This window comes from Falco biarmicus, chromosome 3 (assembly GCF_023638135.1).
Source record: "Falco biarmicus isolate bFalBia1 chromosome 3, bFalBia1.pri, whole genome shotgun sequence".
In the NCBI taxonomy this organism is placed as follows: domain Eukaryota; kingdom Metazoa; phylum Chordata; class Aves; order Falconiformes; family Falconidae; genus Falco; species Falco biarmicus.
Genome location: NC_079290.1, coordinates 59,390,129 through 59,405,709, shown reverse-complemented (window position 1 = coordinate 59,405,709; position 15,581 = coordinate 59,390,129). Strand labels below are relative to the sequence as shown.

Sequence of the window (15,581 nt, the reverse complement as noted above, 5' to 3'; positions counted from 1 at the left end):
ATCCCGGCGGAGGTGTTTTCAGTCCTCGCTGGTGCCAGCGTGGGGCTGGAGCAGCACCCAGGGCTGGGTGGGTGCTGTGGCTCACAGGGGCTGCTGGCTCCCTCTCTAGCCCAGCTGCTTCCCACTTGCTGGGGAAGGACAAAGGTATTTACACCTCTCTTTCTTGGAGGGCTTACGGTCCTTGGGAGACTCTCTGGCATGGAAAGTGCTTCATGTGGTATTTAAAATGCCGGACAAGAATTCATGGCAGGCATTTCCTCCTCTCTGAAGTGTGAGTGGAAGGAGAGAAAAAAGAAAAACCATAATAAAATACGTCTTGCTTTAGGGATGGTGAAACTGTATACTTGAGCCTGTTTTACTTAAGGTCATGTCAGCATAGGTCAAGCAATGTGCTGAGCTGCAGATGAAATAATAAGGAAAAAGAACCCTCATCTTCCTGAAGGCAGCACATTTTCACGAGACCATAAAAGATTACAAACGGGGTGAAACAGGGAAGAGCCTGGAATATGCGTGTATTGGGAGTTGCGCCTTTTATTGTATGCTTGTGTGTGAGCAAGAGAAGAAATCCTTAACTTGCTCAGTCTGCAGGCTGCTGGGTTTTTTGGGGTGGTTTTGGTTTAGGTTTTTTCCCCAGTTGATTCTTTTCCTCCCCTAGCTTGCAAAATCCATTAATTACAGCTGTAATTCTGGGGCTTAGATGCAGTTCTGGGCACAAAGGATCTTGCCATGTTTCTGGTCTTATTTAGTACCAATGGATTAGACGAAAAACCCCAGAAGTCTCAGAACCCCACCCTGAAATATTGCAAGCTGCTTTTCTTCTTAAGAACTCCTAAATATCCAAGTCCACACTTGCATCTACTTAAGCCAGCTTGAACTAGCTTCTCTGCAAGTTTTCAGTCAGCTGAATGCCAGCCATTGTCTAGCAACTGGTTTGAATGAAATGGTATCTTATACTGGCCTTCAGCCTGTTCCTTGGCATCGTGTGCTTGCGGCTTATTTCAGTGTCAGTACCAGGGATAGGAAGAGCAGATGTTCTCCTTACGGGTGTATTGTAGGTTGGGGTTTTGTTCCCTCTTAAGCAACTAATACCAAAACTGTTCTTAAAATACAGGTATAAAGGAATCGGATTCCATCAGGCTTTTGTTTTTTCCATTTTTCGTTAGCGAGGCATAGCATGTAGTTCATTTCACGAGCATATGAAGATCCCCAGATTAACCTGAAATTGCAGTCTTTCCTCACCATTTAACTTTTGGTTCAATAAGGGTTGAGGCAAACATTTGCCAGCATATCAAAAGGGACCTGACACTTCCGTTGCAAGTAACTTTTCCCCAAAAGCATTGCTTGTGTTGAATTAGTTTGGGTTCTGGCTTGCAGCCATAGGTTCGCCTAAGCGTATTACAAGAAGTGACAGGTACACAGAAGTAATACCTATCTTAATGTGCTTGGCTTGGCTAGAGACCATAAAATGGGGTAGACTAGACTTCCCTAGCAGATGTGAGCTTGCTCCCAATTTATTACTAAGTTACGACACTGCCAGCACTGCTACTTGGGTCACCTTAATGGCCCTGAGGCTCTTGAAGATGGAGGATCATGCAGAGTTCCTGCATTTTTTGGAAGATGTTCTCAGCTCCTGTGAAACTGCTACAGAAAACTTGCTGAGGGGTCAGCCCAGGCAAATGGCTAATGCCCCTAACACCTGCCAGGGACTGAGGTGGCTGTTTCTGGAGTGAGTATTTCAGCAGTAGATGGAAGCTATAAGTGAAATTTGCAATGTTTCCCACTGGTATTCCCCAATATCTCAATAAATAAGAGAGTATCATGGCTCGAATGTGCTTTCTATACAGGGAGCCACAGTTGTTCTAATATAAATCATGTGCACTCTGTCACTGAAACTAGATCTCATAAGTTAGTAAATACTTCACTCATTTGAATGATACTCGGCACAAGAGAAGGAACTTTTAAAATATAAACTGAAAAAAGACAAAAGTAGTATCTACCTAGTAGATGGGTTTTTTCCTTACTTTTAATTGAATATAATGTAGTTAAGGTAGTTTTCTTCCACTTGGGAAACCTGTAGGCAGGAGTTTCGAGAAAACAGTGTGGGATTATGGACAGATCAAAGGTTAATACTAAGTTGATAAGTGTCACAATACGGTGAAAATATTGAACTCTACTACCAGGAGGTATAAAGAGGAATATTGTTTTCAGACATAAAGCCAATCGTGCAATCTTTTCAGCACCAGTAAGCACAGTTGATCTTCAGCTGGAAGTGGGGCTTGGATGCTATTGCTTGGGAAAGAGGTGGACTTATGGGAGAGAGAAGAGAGCCTGAGAGAGGGCTAAAAATAGGACTTGCCAGAAGAGGCAGAGGAGAAAGTGGTCTGAGGGGCGAACGGCAACAGTCTGCAAGCTGCAGAGCCATATTACGCATCCACTGTCATCAGGGTGAGGAGGAGGGTGCCTACATTTCAAGTAGGAAGAATTAGGTCAGACATTTGGGAAAATTTTCCTAAACAGTAAGGCTATAAACAGTAAGGGAATCAACAGAATAAATGGCCTGTGGGGAATATGGAAACTTCAGCGTTACAGGATTTTAATAACAGGTGACATAAATATATACCAGGTAGAGTTTAGACAAGCAGGGCTGGGACAGGGGACCATGAAGCACTGATGTCAGTATGCAAGACACTTTGAAACAATGAGCCCCCTAACTAACATCCAGCATGTATCTGACGTGCTTGTTTTGTTGGTGGTGCTTTTGGCGTACTTGCATGGCTGTATCTCTCCAAAAAAAGTTTGTGGCTGCTGCTGTAGGGATAATTAATGCTCTTCTGGAGCTGGGGGAAGGATTGGTTGGTTTCTTGCTGCTTTGCAAACCTTTAAAAAAGTGATTTCTTAAGGGTATGGTTTCTGTGGCCTCAGCTGTGGTGAAACACGTACATATAGCGAAGGCGACAGAGAGCAGAGTGGGCTGAACCCCAGCTGCAGGGTACTGCATCCCCAGGGCATTCGTGACATCCAGGGAGGGGGTGGATGACTTCATTCATTTTTTAGTTCAGATGTAATGGCCATGTGAATATTGGCATGGAGATTTTCTGTCCCCACAGAAAACAGACTGCAGAGTGAACAAAAGAGGTGAAATGCAATTCTGTTGTTTACCTAGCATCAGCCAGAGCTACTAGTAGAAGTTTTTGGTTGTTGGAACCACAGTTTATGATGAAGTAGGGAGTAATTCCCTGTATTTTTTGCATATTCATTAGCTTCTGAGAAGGTTGAATTCTGCACTAAGATATCAAAATTGTTTGATAAGTTAAACTTTGAAATATTAAATGCTTTCTTGGGCAAATCTTTCTGGTAAGGAGCGAGACAGTTACCATTTTTTTCCACCCTCTAATACCACATAATGTAGAATGTAAGTAAATTGAATATTACACTCTGTAATCTGAATGGTACTGAAATAAATGGATTGGCATAACATAATTAGTAGATACAACACACAGCAGTCCTCTGTCACATGCCCAGAGAGTGTTGCATTGCGCCCTGCACAACGTCAGGAGAAGGGATGGAAAAAGCCACCATTTATGGACCTGTTTCACCAATTTGGGCACTTCCCTGGTTTTAGCACAGGAGACAAGTTTGAAACTCAGCATGCTGAACAGGGTCATTCATTTTGTTTCTGTATTGTAGGATTCTCCCTTAAATTAAGAGAGATCATTTGGATTATTTAGTAGCTACCAAATTAGTGGTTTGTAGCCTTAAAAACACTGTTAAACATTTAGCAGAGCTATGCATAAGGAAAAGAAGGTGGGGAAGGAAATAATTCAGGTTGTAAAGTCATTAATTCCTGAGTTAGGAAATACAGCATCTACCTTAATTATCTTCGCTTCTGCTTTCAAATTATAAAGTTGATACAGAATAGATTTTTATTTTTTTTAAATGCTCAATTCTTGTTGAATGATTTTCGTGAATGGTTTATGTGACTGACTGTCTTTTTTGAATCCCCAGTGATTTAAAAGCTGCAAAGAGCTTTTCTTCCTCTTTCTGCTGTAGGAGTTTTTCCATTCCCTCTTACTTGGATTTTTGTGATTAAAGCTGCATCATTGCCACTTTCTACTTTCTTACTCTTCCCCTCCTCCCTTCTTCCCCTGTTCTTTTTCTGACCACTGTCTTGCAGGGGCACTTCAAGCCACCTGGCTTGTCCCCATTACCTCAACCCTTTCTGGCCTCTCTGAGCTGTTGTCACTTGTATGTCTCTTAAGTCCCAAGATAGTGATACACATTGAGGAGGAGTTGCCAGATCTGGTAATGTCCATCTTCAGAGACAGCGTTAATCCAGTATAATACTGGGTCAGGAGTATATAATGTAATTACTAAACAGCTGTATGTATAGCATTTCAGGGTTTAATAGGTAAAAAGGGTTAGAACCTCTTTAAAGATAGCTATTTTTTGTCAGGCTGTATTGGATGCTGGTCTTCAAATCCTCATAGTTTCGTGTAGCTGCACAGATGGTGAAAGGTTTTGGCTTTATTGGGATGTTACGTGAAGATAGAGAAAGCTTGCTCTTAATTCCTTGTAGAGCTCATCATGCAAAGGACCCTCAGGACTTAACTAATATGCATTGGGACAATATGTGCGTTGGAAACATGTAACTAAAACACGTAACCAAAGCATAACTGAAGCTGGGAGAGAATCCCGCTTACTCGGTGATTTTAACTGAGATTGCTCTACTCTGCAGATGCCTGGATCCACCGTAAATATTCTTGTTGTTCCATGCGTTTCCACTGACTGAGTCGTTCCTGGAAGTCCCTGCTCCCACACCATCTGTGGGTCTTGGTTTGCATCCAACACATTATTTAACAGCTGGTGGCTTTGAGGTGCCCTCTGCGTAGGGCCGGGAGGATGGTTTTGGGGTGCCAGTGTAACCTGAAGCATGGGTTCCATGGGCTAGCTGCTGGTTCCAAATAAACGGTGTTTTTGTGATCTGTAGCAGGTAATGAAAGTGCTGGGGAGCATGGGGCTCCTAAAAGAGTTCAGGCATAAAAAGCTGGCTGCTTGATGCCATGGGTTTAGTCGTTCAGACTCACAAGATTTTAATTTGCTTGGGGAGCCAGTGGTTTCCTGACGTGGTGCTCCAAACTGGAAAGTCTATTACTTGATATTGCAGGGTGTGTTTTACGTTCAAAACTGACGTGAATGCCCAGAAGATTAAAATCTAAATACAAAGTGAATAATCCATTTCAGAAAAACAAAAGCTATTATGACTAAACACGCTATGATCCCTCACCATGTAGCCTTACTGCATCAGACACATTTAATACCTTCAAAAGTTGAAAAATAGAATGTAAAATTACAATGATACTGTGTGTGTGTGTGTGTGTGTGTGTGTGGAGAGGAAGGTTAATTTAGGAGCACTTTTGTCCCAGCCTCAGCACCATCACTCTTCTCAGACAGAGCCGGCTTTAGCTAGGACCCATGGATCCAGGGATGGTTCCTCTGTGGTTTTTTGCTGCCTGTGACTTCTTCCTTCCTTTTACATCTGCCTGAGTTGGAGGTTTTCCCATATGTTTTAATCCAGTGTTCAAGAAAACCTGGAGCCTCCCCAGTGATGGAGAGTGGGTGCTGGTCTAGGATGCGGTGGGGGAAGCCATCGCTTGAGCACCTTGTCTTGCATTTCCAGTGTTGGATGGCTGCCTCCAAGAAGAAATGATTCATGACCTCTTTAAAAAAGATTTTAAAAGGCTCAGTTCTGGGCAGGTTTATGGAAAACGCTGTGGCCAGCTGAAGCTGAGTGTGCTTCAGGCCAGCAGTGCGTGTGGCCTGTGCCGGGCTTTCGGCCGCAGTGCTAACATGCGTCTCATGCGATGGGAATGGCAGTGCCTGGCTGAGAGAGGCGTTAGCCAGCTGACTGCAAAACCTCTGTCTTCTCTGCCCCAAGTGCTTCCCTTTTTCCATCCTTGAACCACACTGGGTTGGAGAAAAGGCTACAAAAAATGCAAAAGAAGAATCCCACCCCTAAACCATAAAAATGGGGGGAAAGTATCCATTCACTACAAAAGTGGGAAAAAAATCGTAATACCATATCGCTTTTGCAAGTAGTAGGCTGTACATTGTACATCATTGATGTACGGTGATGTTTCCAAGCACCACTCAGTAAAATAAAACAAAACCCAACTGGTTTTGTTGCTGTATTCTAGCTTGTAAGATGTCCAGGAAATCAGAAGAGCCATGTTGATAGTTTAAATTACAGTTCATCATTTTTTGTTTTACTTTGTAGGCTTTTACATCACCTGAGCTGGAAAGAAATATCTGGTGGGAGGGAGCGGGAAGCCCTTGAAGGAGATGGGCTTGATGCTGTGACCTGTTCCTTGCCTATCTGATTCCCTGATTTCTGTGAGGTTAGGCAGGTCACCAGCTTGGGAGTGCTGGAGCACAGTCTGTTTAGGTAGTGTGTGAAACAGAAAATATTGTTCACAGGTGTTACAGTATTTTGGCCTGGGGGTAGGTGGTGTGATAATGTAGCACACCTGCCATGTGTCAGCAACTCATGCAACTCTAGTTTGGTTTTGTTTTCTTTTTTATTTTAAATTTTGAATCTATTCTATTTTCTGCTCAATATAAGAGAATACGAACTTTAATGATCTGATGCCTGAAGCACATTCAGTCTCTGTAGCATTAAGTACAACTTTTAAATAGTGAATGATGCACAGAGGGGCCCACGTGAACATTTGGCTCCAGAGCGATTCAGGAAGGTCAAAACCTCATGTAAATGTAACCCAAGTAATCAAAGCCACTTGTCTGCAGAAAATCAGGGTGAGCCATTGAGGGCTCTTTCTTGCCTTTTTAGTTCCTGAATGAAATATTTATCAATCGGTTGCAATCACAGCACTACAAGCAGTTTTGTGTTTTCTTCTGCCTGGATTTTTAATTTTTTTTAGAAAAAAAAAACTGAAATGAGGAAAGAGTGAAGTTGGGAATGTTCCTCTGCAATTCTCTCATGGCCAGCATCTGTGGGATGCTGCTGTAGTCCCCATTACTGGTTCCTTCATTCCCTTCTCCTCCTCACGTCTGCCTCCCGCCTGTAATTCCCTGTTGTTTCTCAGCATACTTATTTATTGTTTGCGTATTATTTCTGCTCCCCCTTACCTTCCTGCCATTGCAGTATTTCTGTATTAAAGCTTTTCAGTGAGCAGACGTTTTGCTGAAGCCTTTTATAAGCAGCAGTTTCTTGTGTTTCTCAGGAGTCCTCCTTTCACCTTTTTGGGGTCGGTTTTTTTTCCTGTTGTTGCTGTTTTTATTGGTGGGTGGGTTTTTTGGTGGTTTTTTTTTTTTTTTAATATGAATGAAATAGCCATCAGGCTTGGGTTTAATCACTATGCACTTCTATAGCTCCTCCCAGCACCCCCAGGAAGGGATGTGTTTGCCAGCTTGCCTGTGTGGTCTCTTCCCAGACGGGAGCCATCTGCAGGAACCGCAGTGCGAGGGGTGGGCAGTGGCCATGATCCTGCTTCTAGAGCTGGTGGATGAATCTTGCTACTGAGGGATGAGGGTGTCAGAGACAGTCCCTGCTCTGGGTGCATGGAAGAGTGCAGCTGCAACTGCACCCCATGCCTGCAGACCTGTACAGAGAGTTTGGTGGAAGAATGCAGTTCCCTCCTAACTCTGGTAAATCCACGTTGGCCCATAGGGAAAACTGCTTGGGTCAGCAGGGTGGGAAAAAACCCAGCCAAAACATGTTATGGTGGCCTGATTTTTCTTGTCCTGTTCAGAAATCAGGATAGCCTTGGGGGTGGTCTAGGTGACATGACCTCCAAAAGGTCATCTGTTGTCTTTCAGGAATCCGGTCAGTCATATTCTTCATAAACCTTTTGTTCAGGAGGGGCAACAGAAATTGCAGTGTTTCTGGGTTTTATTGCTGTGGGAAGCCACCCATCAAGCCGGCAAAACAGACCCAGGTAATGGCACTGAATCACAGAAATGAAAGGAAAACAGGAAATAAAAATGTTACCCTGTGCATCCAGATGCTCTGAAGCAGAAGCAAGTATATGCATTCTGTGAATTCAGAGTTGCTGACCCAAGTGGAAAAGGTAGCAAAACCAACAAAATTTTAGTTGTTTATGCTTTATAAAGTTGCAGACAAAGAATTTTGCTGTGGCTGTTTATCTGTACGTCTCCAACGATGACTCCACACAGCTATAGATAATCTCTTCTTGACAGTCATTATAGTTGATATACTTGTCTCCTCTAAATCCTACCTGATGCCAATCAAGTTCTTGCTCCGCTGTTAGCAAATGCTTGTTTACTTTCTTCAAGAAGCTTGTGTGTATTGCAAGGCTCTTAGCAGCTCCCCTCTCTCTGTTCCCTTTCCCAGGGTAAATGAATTCAACTCCTTAAACCTTTTTCCCCTGGTCATGTTTTCTAAACCTATTATCATTCTTTCTACTCTCTTGACACTATTTAATGCATATTTTTTTAAAAATATGAATCCCAGGCTGAAATACAATATGCTGTATACTTTTCCCTGATGCCGCAGAAGGCAGAAGAGTTCCGTCATCCTGTCCCAGACTGAAATTCGTCTTGTTTAATGTGTGACTTCAGACCCTCACGCTGCTTCATTCCTGCTGGCTAACCCATAGCTTCCCCATCACTTTTTGCTTCTGAGGTCCCCACTCCTGTTGCCATTACCCTTACAAGAATGTAGTCTGATTCAGTGTGTATATATGGTCTTCTGTCAGACTGATTTTCTGTTCTTTAAGTCTGGTGAGGACGCCAGCAGCGTGCCCAGCCTCCCTGGTGTGATGCTAAGCCCAAATCGGGCATTCTTCCTTCCTTCACTGTTGCTCAAAGGGCTGTGATTCCTCAAATCGATAAGTTCTCACAGGCTGTCATTATGCTACTGATAACTTTAGGCTAGGGTTTGGGGTTTTTAATCACTTTCCACCTTCCCCCTCCCCCCCTGTCCCCCCTTTTTTTCCCCCCTTTTTATCATTTAAACTATTCCTGTGGTTCACTCATGAAAAAGTCATGTGGGACTGTTTTAAAAGCCTTTCTAAAGATAGGCTGTGTCGTCTGTACCACTTTCTTTTTATCAGCTGGGACAGAGGCCCTGTCAGAGAGAGCGAGAGAGACATTACACTCGTTTGTCATGACTTTTTGATATATGCATGTTGACTGGTGTTTTCTTTTCTTCTTTTTTTTTTTTTCTCTAATCTCATTATTTTTACAGGATTAGAAATCCTTTAGCAATGTGCCTCTAGTAACTGCTCTGTTATTAAAAGTACACTGTGATTTCTGGTTTTTCCATCCCCACTTTCCTTTTTAAGGTTGGGCCCAGTGTTGGGTCTTTTCATTTCTTTTAGACTTTACCTGGCCTCTCTGACATCTGCAAGCCAGCAGTTCATGGTTTAGAGATGATTATTGCTGGTAACTCCCCAGGCACTGGAGGGGCATTTCCAGTGGTTCCTGCTGGCTTGAAACCGCCTGGCTTACTGACGTGTGCACTCTGTTCAGCCCTTGCTCCATCAGCCTGTGCTTGTACATCGTGCACATCAGGTGAAAGATGCTCTGAGTACCTGGTCCCAGCTGTGAAATGAGGCACTGAATAATTCAGCCTCTCCTGTGTTTGGTAACAGCCCTGGTTTTCCTTGTAATGTATTTGTAGACTCTCTTCTTACTGTTAGCCGCATCACTTGCTGATCGTAAGTCGCTTTGCATCCTAGTCTTCAGTTCTTCTTTTATGTCGATGTTGGTCTTTCATGTTTGTCCCAGAGTCATGTGTCCTGGGTTCTGCTTTGGTATACAGCCGCGCTCTGATATATTCCCCTTCCCTTCCACCATTTAAAAGCTTCTGATGCTTCTTGTCCCCACCCTTGCCAGGCAGAGGATAATCTCTCCAGAAGCTTTCAGCTGCTTTGGTGGTGGAACCAGACAGGTGCATAGGTGCCTGGGGCAGTGTTGGGTCCTTAGGAGGAATTGCCTTTTTGTCCCCTTTGAAGGATTTGTCTGCTGCTTCTAAGGTGTCTCCTCCATCTCCTCCAGATTACATGACTCCTTCTTCAGATGTTGCCTCCATTTTTCTTTCTTTCATCTTCATCAAGAAACTTTAAAGAAATCTGTGTGATACAGCTGCCTAGAAGGCCAAACAAATACTTTAACTTGTGCTATGTGTTGCAATACCTCCAGCCAACCTTTTTTTATTGCTTACTAACACCTCCATGTTCTCTCTGAAGTCTCTCTCATGCACCAACGCTTGGGCCCTTGGCTTGTGTCACCAGACCTGTTCAGTGACTTAACCCAGAGCATGCTGTGCTGGCATGATTGCAGGTCATCCTGATGTTTAGCACCTTTCTCCCTTGGTTTTCCTCATCTCCCATGTTAATTACTTATTTGATTTTCAGTGTTTTTTCCATGTGCTGACTCTTAACGTGTTTGTGTTTGTTGTATGTATATGTTCAAGGTGCAATGCTAAATTCTCGGTACATCGGTGTGTTTGTGAGTTCAGGTATAAAGGTTGCACTTGCTCGGCTGGAGCCTCACAGTCCTGTTGGACAGACGGGATGCCCACTGATGACCAAAGGAGGGGTGCTGTTCCCTGTCCTCAGGCTGGGGAGATTCAGCCCTCCCAGCTGAGCTGCCTGGTCCCCCAAAATTACGCTTGTGCTGGCACGAGAGAGGTGACAGGGGCATGCAGTTGGGAAGGGGCATCCTGTTGCCCTTCTTAGGGTTGTTTCCCCCCCTGTGTCCGTTCAGACCACATCTCAGCAGTCGCTTTGGCTTGTTGGTGTCCACCGGAGAAACCGTAATCCCAGGGAGAAGCCTCCTTTGTAAGACCTCTGGTTGCTGCCAGCGCTGGAGGATGGCAATGGGTAAAGAAAGAGCTGGTCTTAACTCCTGGTGAAGCTCAGCAGAGGTCCTGCCTCTCCTTTCTCCTGGGGACCCTGCACTGGGCTTTTGTGGATTAGGTGCCTCCTGCACGTGGGGGCAAAACTCACCCACATTAAAGAGGATCAACAAAAAGTGTTTTTTTCCTAGTAAGGAACCCAACTGGAATGAAGTGAGCTGAGGCTTCGAGCAGTTTGATGAATACAGTTTATATTTCAAGCTCAGAAGTCGGTGTTCTGGTGTGTATTCTTCTCTTGAAACATATATTGACATTTCTGTTACTGCTTATAGCAGCAATATTGTTGTCCATATGCTCTTCTCACCAGCATCTCATCGTTATTGGATAAATATGTCTCTTATTATGCGGAACTTTATTTTTGAAGTATGGAATCATTATTTTCTTACATAACTTCCAAAATTGGACCTTTGCAGTGATTTATAACAATATTCAGAAATTGTTGTAATTAAAGGAGAACTTTCCACAAAGAGAACTAATTAGATCAAAAAAGCATTTAAATGTAAATCATTAATCTCTGCATTACAGAAAATATTGGCTTTGTATATTTCATTTAATTATACTTGGTTCAATTTTGTTTTGTCACTACATCACAATTTATTCAGAATTAATTTCCAATTTCTTCTGTAATGTGATTTCCGTTTGCTTAATACAACAGATATTTTCACTAGCATGTATTTATGTATAAATAAAGGTTTATTAGTGACTTCTAGGTTAATTAAACTGTGGACTCTGCTGTCAATTAGCTGTGAATTTTGTTGCTCAGTAGATGCAATCCAGAAGGTCTGTGCTCTCAGAATGGGAGGCAAGGAGTCAAATAACTTGCTGAATGTGTGAATATATGTGGTAGTTTGTGACTGTCACTTGCTGGAGGGGACCAGGTGACATAGCCTGGGCTTTGCCTGCTCAGATAATTATTAGTAGAGGACAACATGGTTTTGGTTCCTGTATAAAGAAAAGGTAATTATGTGCTTTAAGTCTATAGCAAGTAATTGGTAATCTCCCATGCTGCAATATGTTGGTAGCTGTAGCTAACAAGGAGTAGGTGTGTTGGAAGGTTTTAGAATGTAGGCTTTTTGTGCAAGTGGTTTGCAGGTTCAGCAATCTGTATATAATGTCCTTACTTTGTCTAGTGTAAGGGCACGAAAAGATTTCTTTTCTGTGATTCAGTCTACTGAAAATGATTTGAAAATGTCATGTATTTTTTTGAAGTTGTGTTTTAATACCTTGATAGTCTATTAATTCATCTTCCCTTAATTATTCTTCTGCAGCGCTCTCAAACACTTCTATTTTAAACCTTGACACTGCTGAAAGTACATACATTTTTAGCTTAATTTTTAAGTAGTAGATTAAAATAAGCTAGTTCTTGGCTTTTCCTCTTTAATCAAAAGACTTGATTTTCATTCCGATTGAATTTTGTAGCCAAATTGACTTTAGCCTTAGACTATCCAGTATTACCAGCATCTGTGTTAAGTTTGGACTCTGCTAATCTTTTGGAATCTTTGAATATTGGGTTGTAAGCCAAAACTTAGCTATCCAAGGGCACATCTGGCTTGCATAGTATTACCTCATTTGTATAAAGTAGTGCTCTTGGTTTCTTTTCATTAGTTTGTTTTCTGTTTGCTGGAAAGGGGAATTTGATACAGGGGTTGTGCTGGCAACAGGAAAAGTTTAAGGAACTTCAGTGATTTCTTTCTTCCTGTACTGAAATTCACATTAGAAGTCATGGTTTTGATACATAGCCAGGTGTAGTAAATAAAGTAATTAAACAAGAGTAAGAAATTCTCGGCCAATTACATGTTTGGCAAATGTGTAGACACTACTAGCTATTCTGCCAGGTTTGCTGCATGCACACAAAGGTAGAATAATATTTATGTTGTTAAATTTCTTAAGATTACTGTTACTTCTTCCAATAAGTGAAACTGCCTCTTTCTGGGAGGGTTACTGTGCCATTTATAAAAACTGAAATGCTTTCAAAGTCCATTTGTATAAGCAGCTGTTTGCTGAGGAAGGCAAAACAACCTGCTGGTTAGCACTGAGAGAAGGTTTTCTGCCTTGTAATTTAGGTATTTTCAACCTGCACTAGCTGAAGTGAGATAAATCCTGATACAGTCGTCTGAAGAGTCTGTTAAAAAAAATCGGATTCAAAATTTGTTTGCTTTGCTTCTGTTTATGTCTGTAAGATAGCAGTGTGAAATCAATAGTGTTTTGTTCTCCGTATTTGTTATTAAACATATTGTATGCAAAGGGAAATAAGGAAGACATTTGGAAATGGGTAACCCTGGGTTAATTAAATCCATCTGCTGTCTGACTAATGACAGGAATATTGTATCCAGGGAATTGCTTATACTAAAATATTTGATAACGCACCAAAAGTTTTCTAATAAAGCACTCTTAGAGCAAGCCAGGACTCGTGTAACTGGAGAGAAAACGTGTCCCAGAGAGTAACTCACAGTGTGGTAAGGCTCAGCTTCATGTGGGACTGTCCCAGAAGAAGTTAAGAATCACATTTGTTGTTCCTTGAGATGCAAGGTAATAACTGGCAAGAAGAGTAAAACTTGTTTTCATCTCCTGCTACATGAAGTTGTGTTTTATGGGGCTAATTTAAATGGCCGTGTGTCCATGCTCAAGAACAGCCAGGATAAAAATGATAATTAGGAAAGAAGCTATACAGGGTGCAGAAATGAGCTTCCAGAGAGGCAGTGATGGTGGCTGAAGGAAGGCAGGCTTCTGATGTTTATCAGCTGGCAATCTGATCCTATATAGATTAATGCCTCAAGATACTTGTGCTGACTCTTTCCAACAGCAAGTATGACAGTTCCTTTCTATTTACTGCTCTTACTTGTATAAAGAGGGGGCAAAAAAGACTTTGTTCTACAGCTTCCATGCATTACACTTTGTATTGGTCATCTCTGCTGTTTGGTGTTGTTTGAGCGATGATTTTTGTAGCTGTAAGTTAGCTTTTTGTTACTTCCTAATTAATAATTTCTGGGGGGAAATTCAAATACATAGTTTGATTTTATTGAATTATTTGATTAGTTTGCATTTCATATCTTCATATACTTGTACAAAACATGGTTTTGAGAGCAAGGGAAAAAATTTACGAAGTTTGTGGGGACCTGGGTGCTTTTAAAGCAAGGCAACTGTAATAGCACCAGATGAAGAATGTATTTCACGTTGATGTGACAGATGGGCAAAACAAAACTCTGAGAGATTAACATTGTTCTGCAATTTAATTTTTAAAGTGTACAAAACCCGGTGTTTAACAGGACTGAAAATGGGAGGATGGGTTGGTTTGATCTACTTTTGGAGGAACTTGTTTAGGCTTTCTTCCTAGTGAGTCAGACAAAGTTGTCCAAGTTGTGATTTATTTCAGCTTAAAGCAGGCATCTAAAATAGGTCAGGTGAAGCGCTCTCTGAAACATCTGGTTTTCTCCTCTGCGTTTAAAGTGACCATCTCAGATGTGGACATCTGAAGCTTGCTTAGAAGAATGCCTTTCTGACTGTCACGTTTTAATAGGCATGAGTTAATTATTGCTTTTTGTAGATGCTGATGAACATTTGTTAAACAATAAATTTTAAAAGGTATTTTTGAAATAGCTGTTCCAGTTTGAGTGTAGAAATTTATGATGTATTCCTAAACAAGTGTGTCATATGGTAGTGCTTTGAGAATGTGGCCTGAAGCATAAATCTGCCATGTATGCTTTCTAGTTCCGCTTCTTTCTCGTGCTGTTTTGGCATGCAGGAGGGAGGAACGTGCACGCCCATCCTCACATGCAGCGCAAAAAATGGGCAGAGGCTGAATGCTGTGCACTTGCTTGCTGTACAGAGCCGTGTATTCACTGGAGAACTTAGCCTTGAAAGTGCAGAATATGTAAATGAGTTTTAAAACAGTAATTGGCCTCATTTAAAACATTTTCTGTCGAGCAGTGTTGCTTATTAAGCATTTAAATGGGGGGGGAAAAAAAAAACAACTGTACTTTTTTGTGATTTTCCGTAAACCTGCTTCTACTAGTAAACATTGTAGTGTATGTGAAGAGTTGATGGTGACCTTCTAGCAGATGAATTAGCAGATGTATATTCTGTGGAACTGCTTATAATTACATAGTAGCTATGGTTACCAGGTTAAAGAAATCATGGACTGATGATAAACAGAAATAGATTGCACCAGGCTGGTTTGTATTCAAGCTGCTTAAAAGCAAAATGCTCAAGGATAAGAGTGTATGAGTAACAAACATAAAAGCACACTCTCCTTGCTGAACTGGCACAGTCTGCTTTTTCAAATCCTTGTTTTGATACAAAATCACAGGGTTTTTTTTAAGTTGGGTTTTGCTTGTATGTGGTTTGAGAATTGGGTGCCAACTATCTATTTGTAACAAAACTATTTAATTGAAATAGTTAAGACTTTGAATGAATATTGCTAATATTTTCATTTGATTTAGTACTGTAAAAAGTTCAAACATAAACTTTTCACGTTCAAGGAAAGTCATAATCACTTTAAATCTAACTCTTAGAATGACTTAATGAAGTATTTATCTTTTGGGTGCTCTAGCATTTAGAAAGAAGTAGCAGACATGGATGAATTCAAGCAGGAAGGACAGAATTGGGCGTGAAGACAGTTGTACATTTGAACTGATGTTGGTGGGCCCACTTCAGGTGTTTCTAGTATATCTGTTGCCTGGAAGCT

General features: G+C 41.7%; 1 protein-coding gene across 31 annotated transcripts in view; it reads left to right on the top strand.

Moving 5' to 3' along the window:
• The window catches only part of EPB41L3 (erythrocyte membrane protein band 4.1 like 3), a 143,302-nt gene that overhangs the window by 60,551 nt on the left and 67,170 nt on the right, over nucleotides 1-15,581 (top strand). The gene's annotated exons all lie outside the window — the stretch shown is intronic.